Genomic DNA, 17,521 nt, shown 5'->3' on the forward strand with positions numbered 1-17,521 from the left:
TCAAAACTTTGAATTTTTCAATTTAAATTGTTATTCAAAATTATTGCAGTCAATATAATTTCATATATATAGGGGATACAACCATCCCAGCTCTGCATATTTTGCTTCGAAGAGACAGAATCATTAGAATATTTGTTTTGGTACTGTCCATATGTAGCTTGTTTTTGGTCACAGGTCCAGGAATGTTTGAAGACGTGCAACATTTACCTGGAGCTAACTCTGCAGATAACACTACTGGGTGATTTGAAAAGCATTATCAGTTGGATCAATAATATAATAATAATTTTAGCAAAAGTGTTAATCTTTCATTTACAATCTGTAAAAACTATGAGAATAGAAATGTTCAAAACTTTTGTGAAACAGCACAGTTGAAAAATATGGTGTTGGTGGGATAGATGGGAGTGGATGAGTGGAGCTGAAGGGTGGGATTAAAAACAACAAGATAACTCATGAAACATTTGCTGGGTCCGTAAAATGTATATGGGTTCGGAACTTTTGTGAAACAACACAGTTAAAAAATGGTCGAAATCAAGCTGGATAAGCTTTGGAGATGGATGGGAGGGGTTGATGGTAACTGAAGGTAGGTTTAGGGAAAAATAATAAAGGAAAATATACATCACAAAGACACCAAAAATCTCCAATTTGGACTCATCAGATCAAAGGACATATTTCCCTGGTGTCCTTTGCTCGTGTTTCTTGGTCCAAGCAAGTCTCTTCTTATTGGTATCCTTTAGTAGTGGTTTCTTTGCATCAATTCGACTATGATTCACACAGTCTCCTCTGTGGTTCCCACTGTGAAGCACGGAGGGGGAGGTGTTATGGTGTGGGGGTGCTTTGCTTGTGACACTGTCAGTGATTTATTAAGAATTCAAGGCACACTTATTCAGTATGGCTACCACAGCATTATGCAGCGATACGCCATCCCATCTGGTTTGTGCTTAATGGAATTAAATCTCTCTTATCCTGTATCCAGTCCATGGGTGAAAGTTGTGTGATCAATTATAATTTCCTAGGCTTCTGGCCTATTAAGCTCAATGAGTAGGTAGCTAACTACATTCTTCTATTAGCTCTGGAAAACAATGCTAATTGTGTCAGAGAAGTATTAGCATGTGTTGTATTTTCAAGCTACCCTGGCCTTATGACTCCCAAGTGGCGCAGCTGTCTAAGGCAGTGTCTCAGTGCTAGAGGCGTCACTACAGACACCCATGTTCAAATCCAGACTGCATTTCAATCAAATTTAGTGCCTTATTACTTTATAATAGTTTCTGTATTTCGTGTTATACCGTTTCTACTGTAGCTCACTGTGTGTATGGAGCATAATATATTTGTGTTTATTCCTTATAACTGCGGACATGCGAGGTAATGTTAATCATATCATAACCGTTGTGGTGTTATATTCAATCGTGCTTATGTAGCTAGCTACATTATTCTATTAGCTCTGTAAAACAATGCTAATTGCATCAGAAGTATTGGCTTGTTGTATTTTGAAGCTACCCAGGAAAAATTGAAAAATATCTTCTTAAACCACTTGGTCGCTTTCTGAGTGCATTCCACAAAGCTGTTTATCATGTCCGCCTTATCCACTGCCCCCATTTTGAGGTTATAGTCAAGCACGCAGTCTGGTTTGATTTTTCTCTCTCCCGTCAGGTGGTCCACCTTCCCTGTGGCCGACATGGTTGCTGTATGGACAGTGGAGAAGACATGGATGTCTCGTTTGTCATGCCACTTTACTGCCAGCTGTTGACATTTCATATTTTGTATAAAGGGTCGTTTAGGATGGCAGTAGCATTGTTGATGAAATGCAGTCATCGCAGCAGAACTAGGAAGCAGTCTTGGGAAAAGAGGGTGGCAAAGAAGGGAGTTGCAAACATAGAATCTGTGCTCCAGTATTCTCTTAGGGAGTTCTTCTTTACTATCCCCATGAGAAGGACTGTCACCAGGAAGGTATACATTTCACTAATTGTGGTTGTCCCCCCCACTCCTGGCTCTCTCTTCTCCTGTAGCTCCAAGGCATAGCGATTGGTCTCTGCTATGTCTCCCACCAGCTCCTCTGTCAGAAACAACTTGAAGCACTCTGCCTCAGATGGAAATGGCAAGGGACGTTGCACTCCAGACTGGGACTCATCAAAGCAAACAGCAGGGCCAGGAGGGGTGAAATGGCTGGCAGCCTTCCAGCTACCACAGAACTCCTGTACTTCATCCACTGTCGGTCTGCCTCCATCACCACCAGCATCTTCAAAGGGAACCGGGACTTTGTCAGTGATCAAGGCGCCCTCAGACTCAGGGTTCTCAATGGCTGGGGGCCCGCTCCCCACTGTCACTGTCAGAATCTGATTATTGACTTTCAGACTCATTGTCAGAATTTAAAAAAATCCCCAGAATTTCCGCATTTGTGAGTTGTCTCCTTTTGAAAGACATTGCTAATACTACAGCTTCGCTCACTGGCTAAATACATAAACAACAACACTGAATGGCTCAGAGTGGGAGTACGAGGTTACGTGATTGACTGCCTGCACACGCCATTTGTGTCAAATCACTATCAGAAAATGTTTTGTATGGTAATTATTGATATATTCACTGTTTTATTCACGTTCTTCAAGTTCCGGTGATAAATCATGCATTCCGATTCTTGAATAGATTGTAATGGGCACATATTATCTGTGTAAAATACTTTTTTTGAAGATTGTACTGATTATAATGAGCTAAGCTAATTCCAGCTATTTATGGAGCCATGTTTGTTGACATACAATGCATTCTGGGTTTCACGTAATCGTCTGTCGGACCAAAGATGCTATAACAAAATGAGGTGAGTAAGTGTTCACTCATTTGAGAACTTCAGGAAGTGAATGGTGGGATGTGAACGATGGTAGACGACACACCCCTTCAACATGCATACTATCAACAGACCAAACTAATCTTGTCCTCTCTTATCTTTGGTTTTTGTGAGGAAAAAAAGCACGTCGGCACACTGAAACTAATCGTCGGATTACTTTCGATTTCTAGAAAGTGCTTTACTCAATTATTTTGATCAATGGTGAGCTCACCTGTGATGTGACTAATTATAAATAGTAAATGCTATTAGCTAATTCATATTGTAGTTTATGTCAGCCGAGAGTTCTAAAATATGACCGCAATCTTTCCTCAGTTAGCGCTAGGACATATCATGCATTCCGATTCTTGCATAGATTGTAATGTTGAATGTTTGAATGTTGTACTGATTATGATGAGCTAATGCTAAGCTATTTGCCGGATATGATTGGCACCCTGTTTGTTGACATCAAACAATGCATTCTGGTTGTCACGTAAGCGTCTGTCAGACCAAAGATGTTATAACAAGGGATAGTTCACTCAACTGACTTATAGTGCTTTCAAGACAACTGTGAAAATGGAAAAATACTAAGTAAAATCATGACGTCAAGGTCGGAAAGTCGGAGCTCTAGAAAGAGGCCCAAGTTCCTGAGTTGGAATTCCAAGTTGGATGACTGTTCAAAAAAAATTCCCAGTCTGAACTCGTTACTCCCCCGTGTTCCCAGTTTTCTTGAACACACTGAAGTCAGAAGTCTGAGATTTTCCAGTTGTAACTTTGGTACCTCAGGGTTGCCAGCTCAGACCCCTCTTTCCAGGGGTTCTATTTTTATTTAGCGTATAAATGTATCTTGTGTTTGCCCCCCATTTATTGATAAATCCCCCATCATAGTAATATTTCCTGCATCAAATTTGGTTGTGGATGTGTTCCATGTGATGCTTGGATGATGAAGTTTGCATTTATCTTTTACAATAGAAGGTAAAATTAAGGAACAAAGTTTAAGAACTTTATTTTCCATCAGTACAAAAATATATTTAGATGCTGTTCAGAGAACAATGCTGTCCTCTATGCATTTGTCGCGTCATACGTTCTGTTGCTACTGTTCCAATCACATATTTGATATCGTACGCTGCAGGGACCACTCAACAATGATCACAAATACGTGATTGTATGTGTCAAAGGGTTAATGCAGGGCCAACAGCCAAGTTCTTTACCTTTTCATCCCTTTCACTTGAATCTTTCATTTTTGCGGTAATGCTGCAATTAGTTGGTTGTAATTTTGGGTAAAGCAAACATTTCCATATATTTTTGTTAGCTACATGTGTGACATAACTCTACCAGTCCTTTTTATGATATTATTTGTTCTGTCTTTTCTGGTGGGTTAAACTGAAATTGCAACCATAATTCTATGCCTTGCTTTAAAAATAGAGATATTTCGGAGATTAATTCATTTTCAAATAACTAAAAGTGAGAGGCTGTAATCTGAATAAAGGAAAAAGGCCATTCTTGAACATGGTGTGAGACATTCTTACAAATCTGCTTGAGAACCAGTTTGAATTTAAATATAACTTTTGTATGACTAACACCTTTAGTGAGATGTCTAATGCTTTAATAATTTCTGCCCTACAAATTCATATTCATTACATAAATAGGTCAGTTTAATTTTGTCTGCTTTTCTGTTTCAAATAAAATGGAATATTGTTTGCTCATATAATTAAAACAAGCTTGCTAGGTGTAGGCAAGACAATAGGTACATTGGGATATGGCTAAATAGTTAATCAAAGTGATTTTTCCACAAACAGACAGGTATTTTCACAACTAGACAGATATTTTCCTTTCATGGTAGCAGAATCATGTCTATTTTTCCTTTCCATGGTACACCCTTGTCACGTTCGTCATAATAATGATCGGACCAAGGCGCAGCGTGAGTAGCGTTCCACATAATTTGTTACAAAGTGAAACTTTAGAAAAAATACTAAACAAATAAAGAATAAACGAACCGTGACTAACAATGCAACTACATATAAACAATATCCCATAACCCCCAAGTGAAAAACAAGCTACTTAAGTATGATCCCCAATTAGAGACAACGATTACCAGCTGCCTCTAATTGGGAATCATACAAATCACCAACATAGAAAATAAAACCTAGAACCCCACATATAAATAAATAAACTAGATCAACCCCCAGTCACGCCCTGACCTACTCTATCATAGAAAATAAGAGCTTTCTATGGTCAGGACGTGACAGCCCTACACTTCTAATGCATTGATATTATTGTTGGATCTGATTTTAATAGCCAACATTTCGATGGCAATAATAAATAGACATGCCGATAGTGGACAACCTTGTTTAACTCATCTTGACAGTTTAAAACTTTCTGAGTAGTAGCCATTATTTACTAATTTTACACGTAAGGTTACTATATATCAATTTAACCCATTTTATAGGAGTTTCTCCAAAATTGAAATATTCCAGGCATTTTTATATAAATGCCAGTCGTACATTATCAAAAGCCTTTTCAAAGTCAGCTATGAATACCAGGCATGATTTCCCAGATTGTTAAGTGTTCTGTTGTTTCTAGTACTTTTCTTATATTATCTCTAATGTATGGTCCATGTAAAAAAACCTGTCTGATTAACATGAATAATATCCGACAATACCTTTTTAATTCTATAAACAATGTATTTTGCTAGAATTCTGCATCACAACACTAAAGTGTAAGGGATCTCCAATTTTTTTAAAGGACTGGATCTTTATATTTATCACTTGGATCCTGTTTCAGTAAAAATGAAATCAGACCTTCTGGTTGAGCATCTGATAATCTACCATTTTTGTAGGAGTGGTTAAAATATGCTAATAACGGTCCTCTGAGTATATCAAAAATATGTCTTTCTGTAGATTCGTCATTTTAGACCCATCATTTTCTGTCACATCTCTTTGTGTCCCTTTTCTGTCCGCCGATGTAAAAGGAAATGACCCCACAGGACACAGTATAGAAGGAGTGAAGGGGTAAAGGGAAATGGTACCACAGGGACAAAATACAGAAGGAGGGAGGGGGTAAAGGGAAATGGCACCACAGGACACGATACAGAAGGAGGGAAGAAAGAGGGTAAAGGGAAATGACACCAGAGTACACAGTACAGTAGGAGGGAGGGAGGGGTGAAATGGAACCACAGGGACACAATGCAGAAAGAGAGAGGGAGGTGTGTAAAGGGAAATAACACCCCAGTACAAAATATAGAAGGAGGGAGGGAATTGGGGTGAAGGGAAATGGTACCACAGGACACATTTCAGAAGGTGGGAGAGAGGAAATAAACGGAAATGGGACACAATGCGTTAGGAAGGAGGGGGGTAAAGGCGAAATGGCACAACAGGGACACTATACAGAAGGAATGAATTAGGGTGGCTAAGGGACATGGCACCACGGGAAACAATACAGAAAGAGGGTTTGAGGGGGTGAAGGGAAATGGCACCATGGAGACACAATACAGAAGGAAGGAGTGATTGGGGTAAAGGGAAATGGTACCACCGGGACACAATACAGTAGGAGGAAGGGGATAAAGGGAAATGGCACAACAGGACACTGTACAGAAGGAGAGAGGGAGGCAGGTAAAGGGAAATGGCACCACATGACACAATACAGAAGGGGGGGGAGGTAAATGGAAATGGCACCACATGACAATACAAAAGGAGACAGGGATGTGGGTAAAGGGAAATAGCACCACTGGAACACAATACAGAATGAGGAAGAGAGGGGTCTAAAGTGAAATGGCAACACAGGGACACAATACAGAAGGAGGGAGGGAGGTGAGTAAAGGGTAATGGCACCAAAGGGACACAATACAGGAGGAGGAAGGGAGGGGAGTAAAGGGGAATGGAACCGCAGGACACAATACAGATAGAGGGAGAGAGCAGTCTAACGGGAAATGGCACCACAGCGGCACAATAAAGAAGGGGGTGAAGGAAAAAAACCCACAGGGACACAATACAGTACGAGGAAGGGGGTGTAAAGGGAAATGAAACAACAGGGACATAATACAGAAGGATGGAGGAATTAGGGTAAAGGGAAATGGTACCACAGGACACAATACAGAAGGAGTGAGGAGGGTAAAGGGAAATTGCACCACATGACAAAATACAGAAGGAGGGAGGTGGGTGGGTAAATGGAAATGGCACTACAGGACACAAACAAGGAGGGTAAAGGTAACAGTAAAATGCACCTCAAGGACACAATACAGAAGGATGGAGGGGGGTAAAGGGAAATTCCACCACATGACACGATACAGAAGGAGGGAGGGAGGGAGGGTGGGGTAAAGCAAAATCCCACCACCTGACACAATACAGAAGGAGAGAGGGAGGGGGTAAAGGGAAATGGCACCACAGGAACACAATACAGAAGGAAGGAGGAATTGGGGTAAAGGGAAGTGGTACCACAGGACACAATACAGAAGGAAGGAGGTGCTAAAGGAAAATGGCAACAAAAGATACTGATACAGAAGGAAGGAGGGAGGGGGTAAAGGGAAATGGCATCACAGGGACACAGTGAAGAAGGAGGGAGTTGGGTATAAGGAAATGGCACGACAGGGACAACATACAGATGGAAGGAGGGTTGCAAATGGAAATGGCACCACAGGACACAATACAGAAGAAAGGAATTTGGTTGGCTAAGGGAAATGGCACCACAGAAAACAATAAACAATGAGGGATGGAGGGGGTGAAGGGAAATGGCCTCATGGGGACACAATACAGAAGGACGGATGGATTGGGGTAAAGGGAAATTATACCATAAGACACAATACAGAAGGAGGGAGAGGGTGAAAGGGAATGGCACCACAGGAAATAGTAGATGGAGGTAGGGAGGGGGTAAAGAGAAATGGCACCACAGGACACAATACAAAAGGAAGGATTTGGGTAAAGGGAAATGGTACAAAAAGACACAATACAGAAGGAGGGAGGGAGGTGGGGAAAGGGAACTGGCACCAAAGAACACAATACAGAAGAAGGAAGGGAGGGGGTAAAGGGAAATGGCACCACATGAAACAATACAGAAGTAGGGAGGTAGGGTGTTAAAGGTTGATGGCACCACAGGACACAATACAGGAGGAAAGAGGGAAGTGGGTAATGGGAAATGGCACCACAGGGACACAATACGGAAGGAAGGAAGGAAGGGGGTAAAGGGATAAGTACCACAGGACGCAATACAGAAGGAGGAAGGTGGGTAAAGGGAAATGGCACCACAGGGACACAACACAGAAGGAGGTTGGGAAGGGGGTGAAAAGAAATGGCACAAAAGGATACAATACAGAATGAGCGAGGTGGTAAAGGGAACTTATACCACATGACACAATACAGAAGGAGGGAGGGGCGTAAATGGAAATGGCACCACAGGACACAACAAAGAAGGAGGGAGGAGGTAAAGGGAAATGGCACCACAGGACACAATACAGAAGGTAGGAGGGAGCGGGCTGAATAAAAATGGTACCACAGGACACAATACAGACGGAGGGATGGTGTAAAGGTAAATGGAACCACAGGACACAATACAGAAAGAAGGAATTAGCGTGGCTAAGGGAAATGGCACCACATTAAACAACACAGAATGAGGATGGAGGGGGTGAAGGGAAATGGCACAATGGGGACATAATACAGAAGGACAGAGAGATTGGGGTAAAGGGAAATTATACCATAAGACACAATGCAGAAGGAGGGAGAGGGTGAAAGGGAATGGCACCACAGGAAACAGTAGCGATAGCGGGAGGGAGGTAGGGGGTAAAGGGAAATGGCACCACAGGACACAATACAGAAGGAGGGCGGGATTAGGTTAAAGGGAAATGGTACAAAAAGACAATACCGAAGGAGGGAGGGAGGAGGGGGAAGGGAAATGGCACCAAATAACACAATACGGAAGAAGGTAGGAAGAGGGTAAATGGAAATGGCACAATATGAAAAAATACAGAAGTAGGGAGGTAGGGGGTTAAAGGTTAATGGCACCACAGGACACAATACAGAAGGAGGGAGGTGGGTAAAGGGAAATGGAAATGGCACTACTGGACACACTACAGAAGGAAAGAGGGAGGTGGGTAAAGGGAAATGACACCACAGGGACACAATACAGCAGGTTTGAGGGTGGGAAATAGAAATGGCATCCCAATACAGAAGAATTGAGGGCGGGAAATGGAAATGGCATCACAAGACAATACAGAAGGAGGTGGATAAAGGGAAATGGCACCACAGGAAATAAAACAGAAAGAGGGAGGGGGTAAAGGAAAATGGAACCACAGGACACAATACAGACGGTAGGAATTAGGGTGGCTAAGGGAAATGGAACCACAGGAAACAATACAAAATGAGAGATGGAGGCGGTGAAGGGAAATGGCACAATGGGGACACAATACAGAAGGAGGAAGGGGAGTAAAGGGAAATGGCACAATGGGGACACAATACAGAAGGAGGAAGGGGGGTAAAGGGAAACGGCAACAAAGGACACAATACAGGGAAATGACACCACAATACAGAAGGATGGAGGAGGGTTAAAGTGAAATGGCACCACAGTGTAGACAATATAGGAGGAGGGAGTGGGGTAAAGGGAAAACGCACCACAGGACGCAATACAGAAGGAGGAAGAGAGTGGAGTAAAGGTAAATTGCGCCACAGGAAACAATGCAGAAGGGGAAAGTGGTGTAAAGGGAAATGGCATTACTGGACACAATACAGGAGGGAGGGAGGTGGGTAAAGGGAAATTAACATTACATTCTCTGGCACCAGCTCTGGTGAACATTCCTGCAGTCAGCATGACAATTGCATGTTCCCTCAAAACTTGAGATCTGTGGTACTGTCTTGTGTGACAAAACTGCACAATTTAATGTGGCCTTGTATTTTCCCCAGCACAAAGCACACCTGTGTAATGATCATGCTGTCGAATCAGCTTTTTTATATGCTACACCTTTCAGGTGGATGTTTAACATTGGCTAAGGAGAAATGCTGACAAACAGGGATGTAATCAGATTTGTGCACAGCATTTGAGAGAAATAAGCTTTTTCTGCATATGTAAAATGTAATTTCAGCTCATGAAACATGGAACCAAAACTCTACATGTTGCATTAATATTTTTATTCAGTGTAGTTACTCCGCATTACTAACCTAATTGTCAGAGTACTATTAAAACAGTACTGTAGCAATGAGGTTTGTGCAGTATAGACCCAATAAATTATCACCACATATTGGCTTTGCTTGAATTGCCCTGCCCAACGCATTGTTATAAAATTATATTTCAAAATTTGAGGTAGGCTATATAATCACAGCGGTAATAGATCAGTTGTGGTATTACTTGTGAGGCACAGCTGAGTAAGCATACATATACAGTGGCAAGAAAAAGTATGTGAACCCTTCAGAATTACCTGGATTTCTGCATAAATTGGTCATAAAATTTGATCTTATCTTCATCTAAGTCACAACAGTAGACAAACACAGTCTGCTTAAACTAATAACACAAACAATTATATGTTTTCATGTCTTTATTGAACATACCGTGTAAACATTCACAGTGCAGGGTGCAAAAAGTGTGTGAACCCTTGGATTGAATAACTGGTTGACCCTCCTTTGGCAGCAACCAAACGTTTTTTGCACAACGGTCAGGAGGAATTTTGGCCCATTCCTCTTTGCAAAACTGTTTCAGTTCAGCAATATTCTTGGGATGTCTGGTGTGAACTGCTCTCGAGAGAGATTGAAAATGTCCTTAAACACTCCAGGCAGCTGGCCGGGGCATGCTTTGAGGACGCGGCTAGGGATGCCGTCTGGGATGAGAGGGATGCCGCCTAGCGAGAGTTAACATGCTTAAATGTCTTACTCACGTCGTCCACAGAGAAGGAGAACCCACAGTCCTTGGTAGCTTGCTGCGTCGGTGACACTGTGTTATCCTCAAAGCGGGCGAAAATGGTGTTTAGTTTATCCGGAAGCAAGACATTGGTGTCCGTGAAGTGGCTGGTTTTCCCTTTGTATTCTGTGATTGTCTGTAGACCCGGCCACATACATCTCGTGTCTGAGCTGTTGAATTGTGAATCCACTTTGTCTCCGTACTGACATTTTGTATTCTGCCATATTACCAGTCACAATGGTTAACTGGCAATGTACTGTGTTCTCTCCCTCAAGGTGGAGGGACTATCACTCTCTGAGTCCCAAATGATAACCTGTTATTTTTGTAGCATGGCCCATAGTGCTCCGGTAAAAAGTAGTGCACTATGTAGAGAATAGGGTGCAAATACGGTGCAAATCCAAAATGCTGGAGTATAGAGCCAAATTAAACGTTTTAACTTCACTGTCCAAATAGAGGACTGTATATGTGTCCAGCTGTAACTGTGCCAGATCATTATGTCAGATCTCTACGTAAACAAAGTAATTTCCTGGCCACCACAGGTTTTACCAGAGTGACTGCAGTGGCTGCTGTTGAGACCTGGTACCTCAGGGTTCTGGTCTCTTGAATACAATGAAGACTGTTCTGGCCAGCTGAGTTCTCATCTACCCCTCCACACGGGGACTGGATCAGAGAGGGCCTGCTTTTTATAGCCACTGATATCAGCCTGCTATGTGTGCTTTAGCTTAATATGCATCGCCCTCAACATCTAACGCTGATAGTCGCAAATAGACTGCACTCACTTTGCACTCCGTGCTCTCTCTTCTCACGGCTTCACGACTTTATGACACCTCAAGTGCCTCTCCTACACGACGGCGGGAGTAATATCCTCCACTGACTATGCTCCATTATACTCAGCCCATCGTCATTGTGTGCGCATTTGTGTCATTTAAAATTTACGGCGTCAGTCCATTCTCAGCACCCCATGTTAGTCATTATATCCCACAATGCAATATTGTTAGTGTTAACATCCTCGGTTCTTGACATTGTTTTTAGTGAGTGCCTCTCTGCTCAAAGTCAACCTCGCCTCATTTTAAAATGTTGAATGGGGTGTGTTTTCTTATAGCAATGACAGTTGCTAGAAAAGCAAAATCAATATATTTCTTAAATTGTGTATTAGAGAGTGGTGGTTATCCATCCAACTTCTGGAAAGTGGTCATATCTTTGAAACCAAACTCCACCCCCTCATTGCCACAGCAGGTTTTGACAGCCTCTGGTCCCATACTAGACTAAATTTGTATTTTAATAACCATTTTGCTTCAGCTGGCCATTACTTTGAAAGGAAAGTCTATGAAAATGTAATGAATTTCACTAGAGGGAGTACTTAATCACCTCAGAACAGATTGTAGAGAATGATGCTTTAACCTCTATTTTTTAATTGACAATTGCTATTGGTGTTATCCTTAAGATTTGGAAAGCAGAACATGTTCTCCTCCTGCACAAAGGCTGAGATCCTTCTAACTTAGATAACTTGAAGATTGGACATTAGTTATCTTGCCTAGACAAGGTATTAAACTGAACAAAAATATAAACTCAACATGCAACAATTTCAATGATTTTACTGAGTTACAGTTCATATAAGGAAATCACTCATGGGTGGGCCTGGCTCCCCAGTGGGTGGGCCTATGCCCTCCCAGGCCCACCCATGACTGACTTCCTTATATGAACTGTAACTCAGTAAAATCGTTCAAATTGTTGCATGTTGCATTTATATTTTTGTTCAGTATAATACCAATCAGAATTAGTTTCTTGCCACAAAAGAGCTATATTACAGACATAAATACTCCTCAGTTTCATCAGCTGTCTGGGTGGCTGGTCTCGGGGCAGTCCCGCAGGTGAAGAAGCCGGATGTGAAGGTCCTGGGCTGGTGTGGTTACATGTGGTCTACGGTTGTGAGGACAGTTGGACGAATGGCCAAATTCTGAAAACGATGTTGGAGGCGGCTTATGGTAGAGAAATTAACATTCAATTCTCTGGCAACTGCTCTGGTGGACATTACTGCAGTCAGCATGCCAATCGCACACTCCCTCAAAACATGAGACATTTGTGACAATGTGTTGTGTAACATTTTAGAGTAGCCTTTTATTGTAACCAGCACAAGGTGCACCTTTGTAATGATCATGCTGTTTACTCAGCTTCGTGATATGTCACACCTGTCAGGTGGATGGATTATCTTGGCAAAAGGAGAAATGGTCACTAACAGGTATGTAAACAAATTTGTGTAACAAATTTGAGAGAAATAAGCTAAAGGACTCCCTCTAGTAAAGATCCCAGGAAAATATTTTATTTCAGCTCATGAAACATGGGACCAACACACTACATTTCAAATTTATTTTTTTGTTTTGTAGTATCCTTGACCAACTCCCAGCTAAGAACTTTTTAAAACTTCTTACCCTATTCTAAATATGCAACAATCTGGTTTTAGATCTAGACATAGCACTGTTTCGGACACTATGCTTGTTTTAGTTATGCGTTAAATTGCCTAAATCATAAAAATCCTTGTGATGTCTTATTTATAGAGCTTTCTAAGGCATTCAACAAAGTTGACTATTCCCTACTCATTCAAAAACTGTCTGAAATGGGCCTGGATAATGAGTCTTGCAAATAGTTTAAGAACTATACTGCTCAAAAAAATAAAGGGAACACTTAAACAACACATCCTATATCTGAATGAAAGAAATAATCTTATTCAATTCTTTTTTCTTTACATAGTTGAATGTGCTGACAACAAAATCACACAAAAATAATCAATGGAAATCCAATTTATCAACCCATGGAGGTCTGGATTTGGAGTCACACTCAAAATTAAAGTGGAAAACCACACTACAGGCTGATCCAACTTTGATGTAATGTCCTTAAAACAAGTCAAAATGAGGCTCAGTAGTGTGTGTGGCCTCCACGTGCCTGTATGACCTCCCTACAACGCCTGGGCATGCTCCTGATGAGGTGGCGGATGGTCTCCTGAGCGATCTCCTCCCAGACCTGGACCAAAGCATCCGCCAACTCCTGGACAGTCTGTGGTGCAACGTGGCGTTGGTGGATGGAGTGAGACATGATGTCCCAGATGTGCTCAATTGGATTCAGGTGTGGGGAACGGGCGGGCCAGTCCATAGCATCAATGCCTTCCTCTTGCAGGAACTGCTGACACACCAGCCACATGAGGTCTAGCATTGTCTTGCATTAGGAGGAACCCAGGGCCAACCGCACCAGCATATGGTCTCAAAAGGGGTCTGAGGATCTCATCTCGGTACCTAATGGCAGTCAGGCTACCTCTGGCGAGCACATTGAGGGCTGTGCGGCCCCCCAAAGAAATGCCACCCCACACCATGACTGACCCACCGCCAAACCGGTCATGCTGGAGGATGTTGCAGGCAGCAGAACGTTCTCCACGGCATCTCCAGACTCTGTCACGTCTGTCACGTGCTCAGTGTGAACCTGCTTTCATCTGTGAAGAGCACAGGGCGCCAGTGGCGAATTTGCCAATCTTGGTGTTCTCTGGCAAATGCCAAACGTCCGGCACGGTGTTGGGCTGTAAGCACAACCCCCACCTGTGGACGTCGGGCCCTCATACCACCCTCATGGAGTCTGTTTCTGACCATTTGAGCAGACATATGCACATGTGTGGCCTGCTGGAGGTCATTTTGCATGGCTCTGGCAGTGCTTCTCCTGCTCCTCCTTGCACAAAGGCGGAGGTAGCGGTCCTGCTGATGGGTTGTTGCCCTCCTACGGCCTCCTCCACATCTCCTGATGTACTGGCCTGTCTCCTGGTAGCGCCTCCATGCTCTGGACACTACGCTGACAGACACAGCAAACCTTCTTGCCACAGCTCGCATTGATGTGCCATCCTGGATGAGCTGCACTACCTGAGCCACTTGTGTGGGTTGTAGACTCCGTCTCATGCTACCACTAGAGTGAAAGCACCGCCAGCATTCAAAAGTGACCAAAACATCAGCCAGGAAGCATAGGAACTGAGAAGTGATCTGTGGTCACCACCTGCAGAACCACTCCTTTATTGGGGGTGTCTTGCTAATTGCCTATAATTTCCACCTGTTGTCTATTCCATTTGCACAACAGCATGTGAAATTTATTGTCAATCAGTGTTGCTTCCTAAGTGGACAGTTTGATTTCACAGAAGTGTGATTGACTTGGAGTTACATTGTGTTGTTTAAGTGTTCCCTTTATTTTTTTGAGCAGTGTATTTTCCAGAGAGGACACAATGTGTGCTTTGTGATGGTGTCAAGTGTAGTTTCCTCAATATTACAAAAGGTGTACTGCAGGGGTCAATTTTGGGACCTGTTCTCTTTACCAGTTATATACGGTGCCTTCGGAAAGTATTCAGAGCCCTTGACTTTTTTCACATTTTGTTAGGTTACAGCCTTATTCTAAAATGTATTAAATTGTTGTTTGGTCCTCATCAATCTACACACAATATGCCATAATGACAAAGCAAAAACAGACTTTTCCCAAAGCCACTCTTGCATTATCTTGGCTGTGTGCTTAGGGTCATTGTCCTGTTGGATGATGAACCTTCACCCCAGTCTGAGGTCCTGAGTGCTCTCTGGAGCAGGTTTTCATCAACGACCTCTCTGTACTTTGCTCTGTTCATCTTTGCTTCGATCCAGACTAGTCTCACAGTCCCTGCCACTGAAAAACATCCCCACAGCATGATGCTGCCACCACCATGCTTCACCGGAGGGATGGTGCCAGGTTTCCTCCGGACGTGACAATTGGCATTCAGGCCAAAGAGTTCAATCTTGGCTTCATCAGACCAAAGAATCTTGTTTCTCATGGTCTGAGAGTCTGTAGGTGCCTTTTGGCAAGCTCCAAGTGGGCTGTCATATGCCTTTTACTGAGGAGTGGCTTCCGTCAGGCCACTCTACCATAAAGGCCTGATTGGTGGAGTGCAGCAGAGATGGTTGTCCTTCTGGATGGTTCTATAGAGCTCTGTCAGAGTGACCATCGGATTCTTGGTCACCTCCCTGACCAAGGCCCTTCTCCCCCGATTGTTCAGTATGGCCAGGCGGCCAGTTCTAGGAACAATCTTGGTGGTTCCAAACTTCTTCCATTTAAGAATGATGGAAGTCACTGTGTTCTTGGAGACCTACAATGCTACAGCATTTTTTTGGTACCCTACTCCAAATCTGTGCCTCAACACAATCCTGTCTCAGAGCTCTACGGACAATTCCTTCGACCTCATCGCTTGGTTTTTGCTCTGACATGCACTGTCAACTGTGGGACCTTATATAGACAGGTGTGTGCCTTTCCAAATTATGTCCAATCAATTGAATTTACCACAGGTCAACTCCAATCAAGTTGTAGAAACATCTCAAGGATGATCAATGGAAACGGGACATACCTGGGCTCAATTTCAAGTCTCATAGCAAAGGGTCTGAATACTTATGTAAATAAGGTATCTGTTTTTATATTTGAATATATTTGCAAAAATGTATAAAAACCTGTTTTCGCTTCGTCGTTATGGGGTATTGTGTGTTGATTGCTGAGGATTTTTATTTATTTAATCTATTTTAGAATAAGGCTGTAACGTAACAAAATGTGGAAAAGGTAAATGGGTCTGAATATTTTCCGAAGGCACTGTAAATTATATTGGTCTATGTATTAAATCCTGCAATATTAATCTGTATGCAGACAATACGGTTATCTATGCCAATGCACCGACTGTTGTCCAAGCCATGTTAGAGATGAAATCAGATTTTGTTACATTGCAGAAAGACCTTGTTGATTTCAAACTTGTACTTAATGCGGGCAAAGCGAATTACATGTTGTTGTCTAATTCACAGAAACATTTCTCAGATGGGCTACGTATTTACTCACTTGTATATTGTATTTAAAATGGATTCCCATTAGCTGCTGCCAAGGCAGCAAAATTAAGTCAGTTATACAATTTTAAAAGCATGACAATACATTCATCAGATTTCACAACACTTTAAATGTGTGCCCTCAGGGCCCACTCAACTACCACATATCTGGACGGTTCACTCATCGAGCGGCTTCCCGCCTATGCATATCTGGGCTTTTGGATTGATAAAGATGTAACGTTTAAAAAAACATATTGATGAGCTAGTTAAAAAGCTAAGATTGAAAGTGGCCTTATTTTTTTTAAACAGATCTTGCCTTTCCATGAACAGCATGCAGCAAATGGTAGTCAACTTTCCTGCCAATTCCTCATTATGGCGACACCATTTACCAGAATGCAGCAGCCACTACTCTTAAACCTTTGGACGCCACCTACGATAGCGCCATTCTCTTTATTAAAGGTGAGTGTTTTAATACTCATCACTGCCTCCTGTATCAGAATGTCGGCTGGACCTCACTAAAGTCCAGTATATCACTTCATCATTCCTATCTTGTTTACAAAGTTCTGCTCCACAAACTTCCAGCATACCTTACTTCCCCATTGAAATATAAAAATATGAGATACCAAACCCATTCGCAGGGTTGGTTAACTCTTAAGGTCCCGCTTGACTCCAAAAAGTTTGGTAAATCCGCCTTTAGTTTTAATGCACCACCGTTACGGAATACCCTACAAAACAAATTACACCTGATTTCCCTGGTGCCGATTGGGCAGTTTAAAACTCTGTTGTTAAATAAGTTCTCTGAAGTGTGCAATTGTTTCAATTAATTATTAGAACTTGTTGAAATAACCTGATGTAATGTATTTGTAGCAGTCTTGTAGTTTTTTAAATATTTTTGTTTATGCTATATTGATGTGATTTTTGTCCTCAGGGGACCATTATAAATGAGACACTGGTCTCAATTGGGTTCCTCTGAATAAATCAAAGT

The 17,521-nt window shown here is 42.3% G+C and overlaps 1 protein-coding gene across 1 annotated transcript in view; it reads right to left on the reverse strand.

Moving 5' to 3' along the window:
- LOC115167609 (protein kinase C-binding protein NELL1-like) overlaps positions 1-17,521 on the reverse strand; it is a 500,899-nt gene that overhangs the window by 266,061 nt on the left and 217,317 nt on the right. The window lies entirely within an intron of this gene.

The sequence above is a fragment of the Salmo trutta genome, chromosome 29 (genome assembly GCF_901001165.1).
Source record: "Salmo trutta chromosome 29, fSalTru1.1, whole genome shotgun sequence".
Lineage (NCBI taxonomy): Eukaryota > Metazoa > Chordata > Actinopteri > Salmoniformes > Salmonidae > Salmo > Salmo trutta.